Below are 8,762 nucleotides of genomic sequence, written 5' to 3'. Positions count from 1 at the left end.
TTGGCTGCTCCCCACATCTCTCTTGGCCCCACCCCACACCTCCCTTGGCCTCTCCCCAACTCTTCATAGACCAATCCGCACCTCTCCCTAGGTCCCACCCCACCTCTCCCTTGGCCCCTCCTCACATCTCCCTTGGCCCCTCCCCACAACTACCTTGGCCCCTCCCCACAACCCCCTTGGCCCCGCCCCACAACTCCCTTGGCCCCTCCCCACAACTCCCTTGGCCCCTCCCCACAACTCCCTTGGCCCCTCCCCACAACACCCTTGGCCCCGCCCCACACCTCCCTTGGCCCCGCCCCACACCTCCATTGGCCCCGCCCCACACCTCCATTGGCCCCGCCCCACACCTCCATTGGCCCCGCCCCACACCTCCATTGGCCCCGCCCACCACTCCCTTGGCGACGCCCACCTCTCCCTTGGCCCCACCCCACAACACCCTTGACCCCGCCCCACCTCCCCCTTGGCCCCGCCCAACCACCCTTGGCCCCGCCCCACCTCTCCCTTGGCTCCTCCTCACATCGCCCGTGGCCCCACCCCACGCCTCCCTTCATCCCCATTGGCCAATCCCCGCATCTCCCGTGGCCACGGCCCCGCATCCCAATTGGCCCCTCCCCCTTTCTGCCTCACCCCTCTCGCTCCCTTCGCCGTGCCCCGCATTCCCCTTTGGCCCCGCCCCCTTTGGCTCCAAGCCCCCCCTCTCTCTCTCTCTCTCTCCCCTTTGGCCCCGCCTCACGTCTCACTCGGCCCCGCCCCATTTCAATTGGCCGCCTTCACCCCCAATGGGCCCATTGCTCCTCTCCTGTGAACGAGGCTCCGCCCCTCTCTCAGTCCACCGTTCCGCTTTAGCCCCGCCCCCTAACGGTTGGCCCCACCCCCCTGTTCCACGCTAAAACGTCCCTGCTGTCCCCGCCCCCTCCGCCACCCGCCAGATTCCCGGATGTGGGGGAGGGAGAGATGGTGGGAGGAGCCTACGAATGCCCCGCCCGCGCAGGCACCGCCTCCCCGAAGCTTCTGGAAGCTGCGGCCTTTGGCCTGGTACACAGCAGCGCCTCACACGTACACACCCGCCGGGATATACAAACTTTCCAACTTTCTCAGGGGTGGCGGGGAGGGGGCGAAAGTTGTGGTTGGGTGAGGAGGTGTTAATTATTTCGACATATACATTTATATCCCCCCCCTTCGTCGTTACCACGCAAAATATCCCCTCGCCGACCACCCCCCCGTCAAACCTCGCTTTCCGTGTACCCACCAGCTCCGGCTCCGTGTGCACGACGGCTCAGCGCCTGTGTACACACGCCCCCATCGCCGCCGGCCATTGGCTGCCCGGCCCGTCCGTCAAAGGGACGTCCCCTGCTGATTGGTCAGCCGTGCTGTCCGTCAAAGGCGCGCCCGCCGCGGATTGGCCGGACCGCCTGCCCGTCACCCGCCCTCGCCGGTGCACAGCCATCGCGGCGCCCCCATTGGCTGCCGCTGCCGCTCCTCCCCGTCCACTGTCAATCAAACAGCCCCCCTCGTGGTACACGACCGCGCACGAGGAGGGGGGGGTTGGGGAGATGACGCAACTCCGCCCACCGCCCGCCCATTGGTAGAGGCGGACGTCACTCAAAGTGGGCGGTGTGTGGCCATCGAGCGATGGTGAGCGAAAGCCCGAACCCGATAGTCCATTGGGCCGCGGTGCTGTCCATCGGGAGCCTGCCGGCCAATGGAAATAAAGATAACCTGGCCCCACCCCCCCCCCCGCTCCCGGATCCCATTGTTCGGGAGGAGTGCCGATCAGGGCCCTCGGCCAATCGAAAACAGCCGACAGGATCCATTCTCCCGCCTACCGGACCGCTATTGGCCAAGAGAAACGTCCATCATGTCCCCGTATGTGGCGACGTCCCACCCATGGACCCTTCCCTGATTGGGTAAAGAGGCTGTCAGTCAGGCGGAAGAGGGCCATCATTGGCTCTTCACTACAATCAGAGGAATGAATGGTTACAGATGAGGAAGTCCTCCCTCCCTCCCCCAGCCCCTACAACCCTCCCTATCTCTGTAACCTCCTCCAGCCCCCTACACCCCTCCCTATCTCTGTAACCTCCTCCAGCCCCTACACCCCTCCCTATCTCTGTAACCTCCTCCAGTCCCCTACACCCCTCCCTATCTCTGTAACCTCCTCCAGTCCCCTACACCCCTCCCTATCTCTGTAACCTCCTCCAGCCCCCTACACCCCTCCCTATCTCTGTAACCTCCTCCAGCCCCTACACCCCTCCCTATCTCTGTAACCTCCTCCAGCCCCCTACAACCCTCCCTATCTCTGTAACCTCCTGCAGCCCCTACAACCCTCCCTATCTCTGTAACCTCCTCCAGCCCCTACAACCCTCCCTATCTCTGTAACCTCCTCCAGCCCCTACATCCCTCCCTATCTCTGTAACCTCCTCCAGCCCCTACAACCCTCCCTATCTCTGTAACCTCCTCCCGTCCCCTACACCCCTCCCTATCTCTGTAACCTCCTCCAACCCAATACACCCCTCCCTATCTCTGTAACCTCCTCCAGCCCCTACACCCCTCCCTATCTCTGTAACCTCCTCCAGCCCCTACAACCCTCCCTATCTCTGTAACCTCCTCCCGTCCCCTACACCCCTCCCTATCTCTGTAACCTCCTCCAACCCAATACACCCCTCCCTATCTCTGTAACCTACTCCAGCCCCTACACCCCTCCCTATCTGTAACCTCCTCCAGCCCCTACACCCCTCCCTATCTCTGTAACCTCCTCCAGCCCCCTACACCCCTCCCTATCTCTGTAACCTCCTCCAGCCCCCTACATCCCTCCCTATCTCTGTAACCTCCTCCAGCCCCCTACATCCCTCCCTATCTCTGTCACCTCCTCCAGCCCCTACACCCCTCCCTATCTCTGTAACCCGCTCCAGCCCCTACACCCCTCCCTATCTCTGTAACCTCCTCCAGCCCCTACACCCCTCCCTATCTCTGTAACCCGCTCCAGCCCCTACATCCCTCCCTATCTCTGTAACCTCCTCCAGCCCCCTACACCCCTCCCTATCTCTGTAACCTCCTCCAGCCCCCTACACCCCTCCCTAACTCTGTTAACCCCCTCCAGCCCGTCTCTCTCTCTCTGCTCCTTTAAGACGTTCCTTAAAACCCGTTGCTTTGACCAAGCTTCTGTCGCTGGTCTCTCCTCACGTGGCCCGGTGTCGAAATGATGTCTCGCTTTCCGTTGCAGAGGGACGTTGTGGGCACTTATGTTTTGCACGGTTAGAGGTCTGGTTCCACGTTGTGTCCGCAGATTCACTCTCGCTCCTCTCCGTTTGGCCTGTTGCATTCGTCGCTCCCAATGCCGCCTCCTCTACATCGGAGAGACCAAACGCAGACCGGGTGACCCGCTTTGCGGAACAACCTTCGGTCTGTCCGCAAGCATGACCGAGACCTCCCTGTCGTTTGCCATTTCAACACCCCCCACCCTGCTCTCATGCCCACATGTCCGTCCTTGGCCTGGCTGCATTGTTCCAGTGAAGCTCAGCGCAAACTGGAGGAACAGCACCTCATCTTCCGACTAGGCACTTTACAGCCTTCCGGACTTAGCACTGAGTTCAATGGCTTCAGACCGTATTTTGCATTTCCCCGCCATCCTTGCCTGTCTCGTTCCATGTTCTGCTTTCAGACCTTTATTCCGCTATTGACACCTCCTCTGTGGCAACATCTTGTGTCATTGAACCTCTCCCGCCCTCTGACCTGCCCCCAGCTTTCCCTTTCCGCTCCACCTGTCCCCTCCCCGCTTCTTCAAGAGCGGACGACCCCATCACATCCTTACTCTTCTCCGGTTCTGAGGAGTCATATTGGACCCAACGCAGAGGAAACAGCAGCAGCCCATGAAGCCTTGTTTCTTTCTGGTTGGCAGGATGCAACAAGCGACAGGGATCAGTGCTGGGTCCTCAACCTTTTACAATTCGTGCAAATATGCAAGTTTACGCAAATACTTGTTAGCAGCCCCGTGTCCAAATGCAGCAAGACCTGGACAATATCCAGTCTCGGGGCTGACAAGTGGCCAGTAACATTCACGCCCACACACACAAGTGCCAGGCAATGACCATCTCCAACTAGAGAGAATCCAACCATTGCCCCCTTGACGTTAAATGGCATTCCCATTGCTGAATCCCCCACTATCAACATCCTGGGGGTTACCATTGACCAGAAACTGAACTGGACCCAGCCATATAAATACTGTGGCTACAAGAGCAGGTCAGAGGCTGGGAATCCTGCGGAGAGTAACTCACCTCCTGACTCCCCCCAAAGCCTGTCCACCACCTACAAGGCACAAGTCAGGAGTGTGATGGGGACACTCCCCACTTTGCCTGGATGAGTGCAGCTCCCACAACACTCGAGAAGCTCGACACCATCCAGGACAAAGCAGCCCCCGCTCGATCGGCGCCCCATCCACAAACATTCACTCCCTCCCCCACCGACGCACAGTAGCAGCAGTGTGTGTACCATCTACAAGATGCACTGCAGCAACCCGCCAAGGTTCCTTCGACAGCACCTTCCAAACCCACGACCGCTACCATCTAGAAGGACAAGGGCAGCAGACACATGGGGAACACCCACCACCTGGAAGTTCCCCTCCGAGCCCCTCACCGTCCTGACTTGGAAATATATCGGCCGTTCCTTCACTGTCGCTGGGTCCAAATCCTGGAACTCCCTCCCTAACAGCGCTGTGGGTGTACCTACACCACACAGGGGACAAAATCCTGGAACTCCCTCCCTAACAGCGCCGTGGGTGTACCTACACCACAGGGGACAAAATCCTGGAACTCCCTCCCTAACAGCGCCGTGGGTGTACCTACACCACAGGGGACAAAATCCTGGAACTCCCTCCCTAACAGCGCCGTGGGTGTACCTACACCACAGGGGACAAAATCCTGGAACTCCCTCCCTAACAGCGCCGTGGGTGTACCTACACCACACAGGGGACTGCAGCGGTTCAAGAAGGCAGCTCAGCCCCCACCACCTTCTCAAGGGGACGATTAGGGACGGGCAATAAATGCTGGGCCCGGCCCAGCGAAACCCACATCCCCGTGACAGAACGGTCAAAAAACGTGACACAGGAAGCAATGGGCAATCTATTTTAATGCGAGTTCAAACAGAAGACGACACAAACACACACACACACATACGCAGTTCCTCACTGACGTGTACCTCCTGTAAACCACTCTTAAAAATTTCAGCAGCAACAATCCTGGGCCCCAGGGGTCGAAGGTCAAAGGCCTTTCGAAACTTGACCCCAGCGCCAACACACACACACACCGGCGCGGGCGCTCAGACACACACACGCGGGCGTAGGGCTGACGAAGACAGACAGACGTCGAGGAGGCTTGGCTGGGCCTCAGAGGCCGATGGTGTAGGACCTGCCGGTGGGGTTGTGGATGGCGGAACATTCCGGAGTCGTCACGGCCCACTCGTACCAGACTTTCTTGGCGTTGGCGCACCTCCAGAAACGGGCGCAGACGGTCTCTCCCGCCTTCACGCAGATGGGTTGCTGGGGTCGGACCACAGAGAGAAACAAGGCATTAGAGACCGTCGTCATTGGGACAGTGTAGAGGGAGCTTTACTCTGTATCTAACCCCGTGCTGTACCTGTCCTGGGAGTGTTTGATGGGGACGGTGTAGAGGGAGCTTTACTCTGTATCTAACCCCGTGCTGTACCTGTCCTGGGAGTGTTTGATGGGGACGGTGTAGAGGGGGATTTACTCTGTATCTAACCCCGTGCTGTACCTGTCCTGGGAGTGTTTGATGGGGATGGTGTAGAGGGAGCTTTACTCTGTATCTAACCCCGTGCTGTACCTGTCCTGGGAGTGTTTGATGGGGACGGTGTAGAGGGAGCTTTACTCTGTATCTAACCCCGTGCTGTACCTGTCCTGGGAGTGTTTGATGCGGACAGTGTAGAGGGAGCTTTACTCTGTATCTAACCACGTGCTGTACCTGTCCTGGGAGTGTTTGATGGGGACAGTGTAGAGGGAGCTTTATTCTGTATCTAACCCCGTGCTGTACCTGTCCTGGGAGTGTTTGATGGGGACGGTGTAGAGGGAGCTTTACTCTGTATCTAACCCCGTGCTGTTTCTGACATGGGAGTGTTTGATGCGGACAGTGTAGAGGGAGCTTTACTCTGTATCTAACCACGTGCTGTACCTGTCCTGGGGGTGTTTCAGATGATTGATAACTAGGAAATGTGTGGTTTGAAAAACGATACAATCGAATGGGAGGAGGAGTAGCCAATGAGAGTGAACTCACCTTGAGGGGGAACAGGATGGGGAACCACGAATACATCCCCGGGGAGTGATTGTCTGGCCGGATACCTGCACACAAACATCAACAAGATGTCAGAGATCATGGTCCCGACTTCCAAAAAGAGAGATTTAAGTTGGTATGGTGTATAGTGGGAGTGAACGGGAAGGGGTTTGGGTCCATTGGGATTGTGTACAGTGGGAGTGAACGGGAAGGGGTTTGGGTCCATTGGGAGTGTGTACGGTGGGAGTGAACGGGAAGGGGTTCGGGTCCATTGGGATTGTGTACGGTGGGAGTGAAGGGGAAGGGGTTTGGGTCCATTGGGATTGTGTACAGTGGGAGTGAAGGGGAAGGGGTTTGGGATTGGGATTGTGTACGGTGAGAGTGAAGGGGAAGGGGTTTGGGTCCATTGGGATTGTGTACGGTGGGAGTGAACGGGAAGGGGTTTGGGTCCATTGGGATTGTGTACGGTGGGAGTGAACGGGAAGGGGTTTGGGTCCATTGGGATTGTGTACGGTGGGAGTGAACGGGAAGGGGTTTGGGTCCATTGGGATTGTGTACGGTGGGAGTGAAGGGGAAGGGGTTTGGGTCCATTGTGATTGTGTACGGGGGGAGTGAACGGGAAGGGGTTTGGGTCCATTGGGATTGTGTACGGTGGGAGTGAACGGGAAGGGGTTTGGGTCCATTGGGATTGTGTACGGTGGGAGTGAAGGGGAAGGGGTTTGGGTCCATTGGGATTGTGTATAGTGGGAGTGAAGGGGAAGGGGTTTGGGTCCATTGGGATTGTGTATAGTGGGAGTGAAGGGGAAGGGGTTTGGGTCCATTGGGATTGTGTACGGTGGGAGTGAAGGGGAAGGGGTTTGGGATTGGGATTGTGTACAGTGGGAATGAAGGGGAAGGGGTTTGGGTCCATTGGGATTGTGTACAGTGGGAGTGAACGGGAAGGGGTTTGGGTTTAACGATACCTGGACTCCAAGGGTTAAGTTACGCGGAGACTTTACATAACCTAGCGTTATATTCCCTGGAATTTAGAAGGCTAAGGTTTGATTGGATTGAAATTTTCAAGACAATTAAGGGGAAGAGATAGGGTGGCTCGAGAGAGAAGCTATTTCTACAGGCCGGGGAGTCTCGGACTCGAGGGCCGAGTCTAAAAAATGAGATCCAGGCATTTCGGGAGTGAAATGAGGAAACGCTTCTGCACCCAGACACTGCCAGTGGTCCGCAACTCTCTCTCTTGGAGGGCTGGATCAGTTACGTTGAACTCTTGAGGGACCGGGGAGCTCTTTGTTCGAAAGTATTAAGGGGACGTGGGTTGATGAAAGATGGACCGCGGATCAGCCAGAGACACGTTGGACGGGGTGGGGAACCAGTTGAAGGGGCCCCGATAAGACAACTCTTTTTATTTGAGTAGCCCAGCTGGGGAAGGGGAAGCAAAGAGTTAGACCCAACATCAGCTCTAACTGGCCTGAGTGAGGAAAGACATCTCCGGTTAATAATACTACGACTGTTGCATTCATCGAAGCACGATCGGCAGCTCGGCTGTCTGCAAAGCGAGATTCAATCGAGGTTTCCCTCCGGAGTCAAGGGCAGAAAACAGGGTGGCCCGAAACCGCTGGGCCGACGGCCGGCCGGAACATTCCAGAACTTACTCAGGGTCACGTTCTTGTACAGGATGGTCTCAAAGTAGCCGGCGAAGCCGTGGAGGACCGTGTTGAGGTTGACCTTGAAGTCCAGCGTCTTGTAGCGGTTGTTGTCGGACGTGCCTGGAAAGGGGCAGAAGGACCGGGAAGCGTCACACGACGGGTTGGAGTGGCTGGGGATGGGTTGGAGTGGCTGGGGATGGGTTGGAGTGGCTGGGGACGGGGAGGCCCTCACGCGCACGTGGCCGGTTGGCCTTCGGTTGGGTTTCGGTCTCCCCGCAGGAGCAGGGGGATGTCTTACTGCAGCTGGACAGGGGCCTCGGTGAGACCACAGCTGGAGTATGGTGGGCAGTTTTGCTCTCCTTACCTAAGAGAGGATGTACTTGCCATAGAGGGAGGGCAGCGAAGGTTCACCAGACTGATTCCTGGGATGGCGGGATTGTCGTATGAGGAGAGATTGGGCCGACTGGGCCCTGTATTCACTGGAGTTTAGAAGAATGAGAGGGGGTGGTCTCACTGACACGTATAAAATTCTGACAGGGATGGACAGACTGGATGCAGGAAGGATGTTCCTGATGGTGGGGGGGGGTCCTAGAACAAGGGGTCAGAGTCTCAGGATACGGGGTTGACCATTCAGGACTGAGATGAGGAGAAACGTCTTCACTCGGAGGGTGGTGAACCTGTGGAATTCTCTGTGGGAGCCAAGTCACTGAATAAATTCAAGAAGGAAATGGATTTCTGGATTCTAAAGGCATCAAGGGGTCTGGGGGGATGGAGGAGGGGAGGTGGAAGAGGGGGATAGGGATCAGCCATGAAACGATGGGAAAGCCAGGACGAGGCCATTCGG

General features: G+C 57.6%; 1 long non-coding RNA gene across 1 annotated transcript; it reads right to left on the bottom strand.

Annotated features, from left to right (window-relative positions):
* Positions 1–5,103: 5,103 nt before the first annotated feature.
* On the bottom strand, positions 5,104–8,669 carry LOC144678622 (uncharacterized). The gene is made up of 3 exons (XR_013576146.1): positions 7,925–8,669; positions 6,282–6,346; positions 5,104–5,530 (listed from the first exon to the last, which is right to left on the bottom strand). It is a non-coding gene; the product is annotated as an uncharacterized LOC144678622 (long non-coding RNA).
* Between the last annotated feature and the right edge of the window lie 93 nt (positions 8,670–8,762).

Source organism: Cetorhinus maximus, unplaced genomic scaffold (genome assembly GCF_964194155.1).
Source record: "Cetorhinus maximus unplaced genomic scaffold, sCetMax3.hap1.1 HAP1_SCAFFOLD_4931, whole genome shotgun sequence".
In the NCBI taxonomy this organism is placed as follows: domain Eukaryota; kingdom Metazoa; phylum Chordata; class Chondrichthyes; order Lamniformes; family Cetorhinidae; genus Cetorhinus; species Cetorhinus maximus.
Note: the sequence above shows the minus strand (reverse complement) of the source record. Positions and strands in the feature narration are given on the sequence as shown.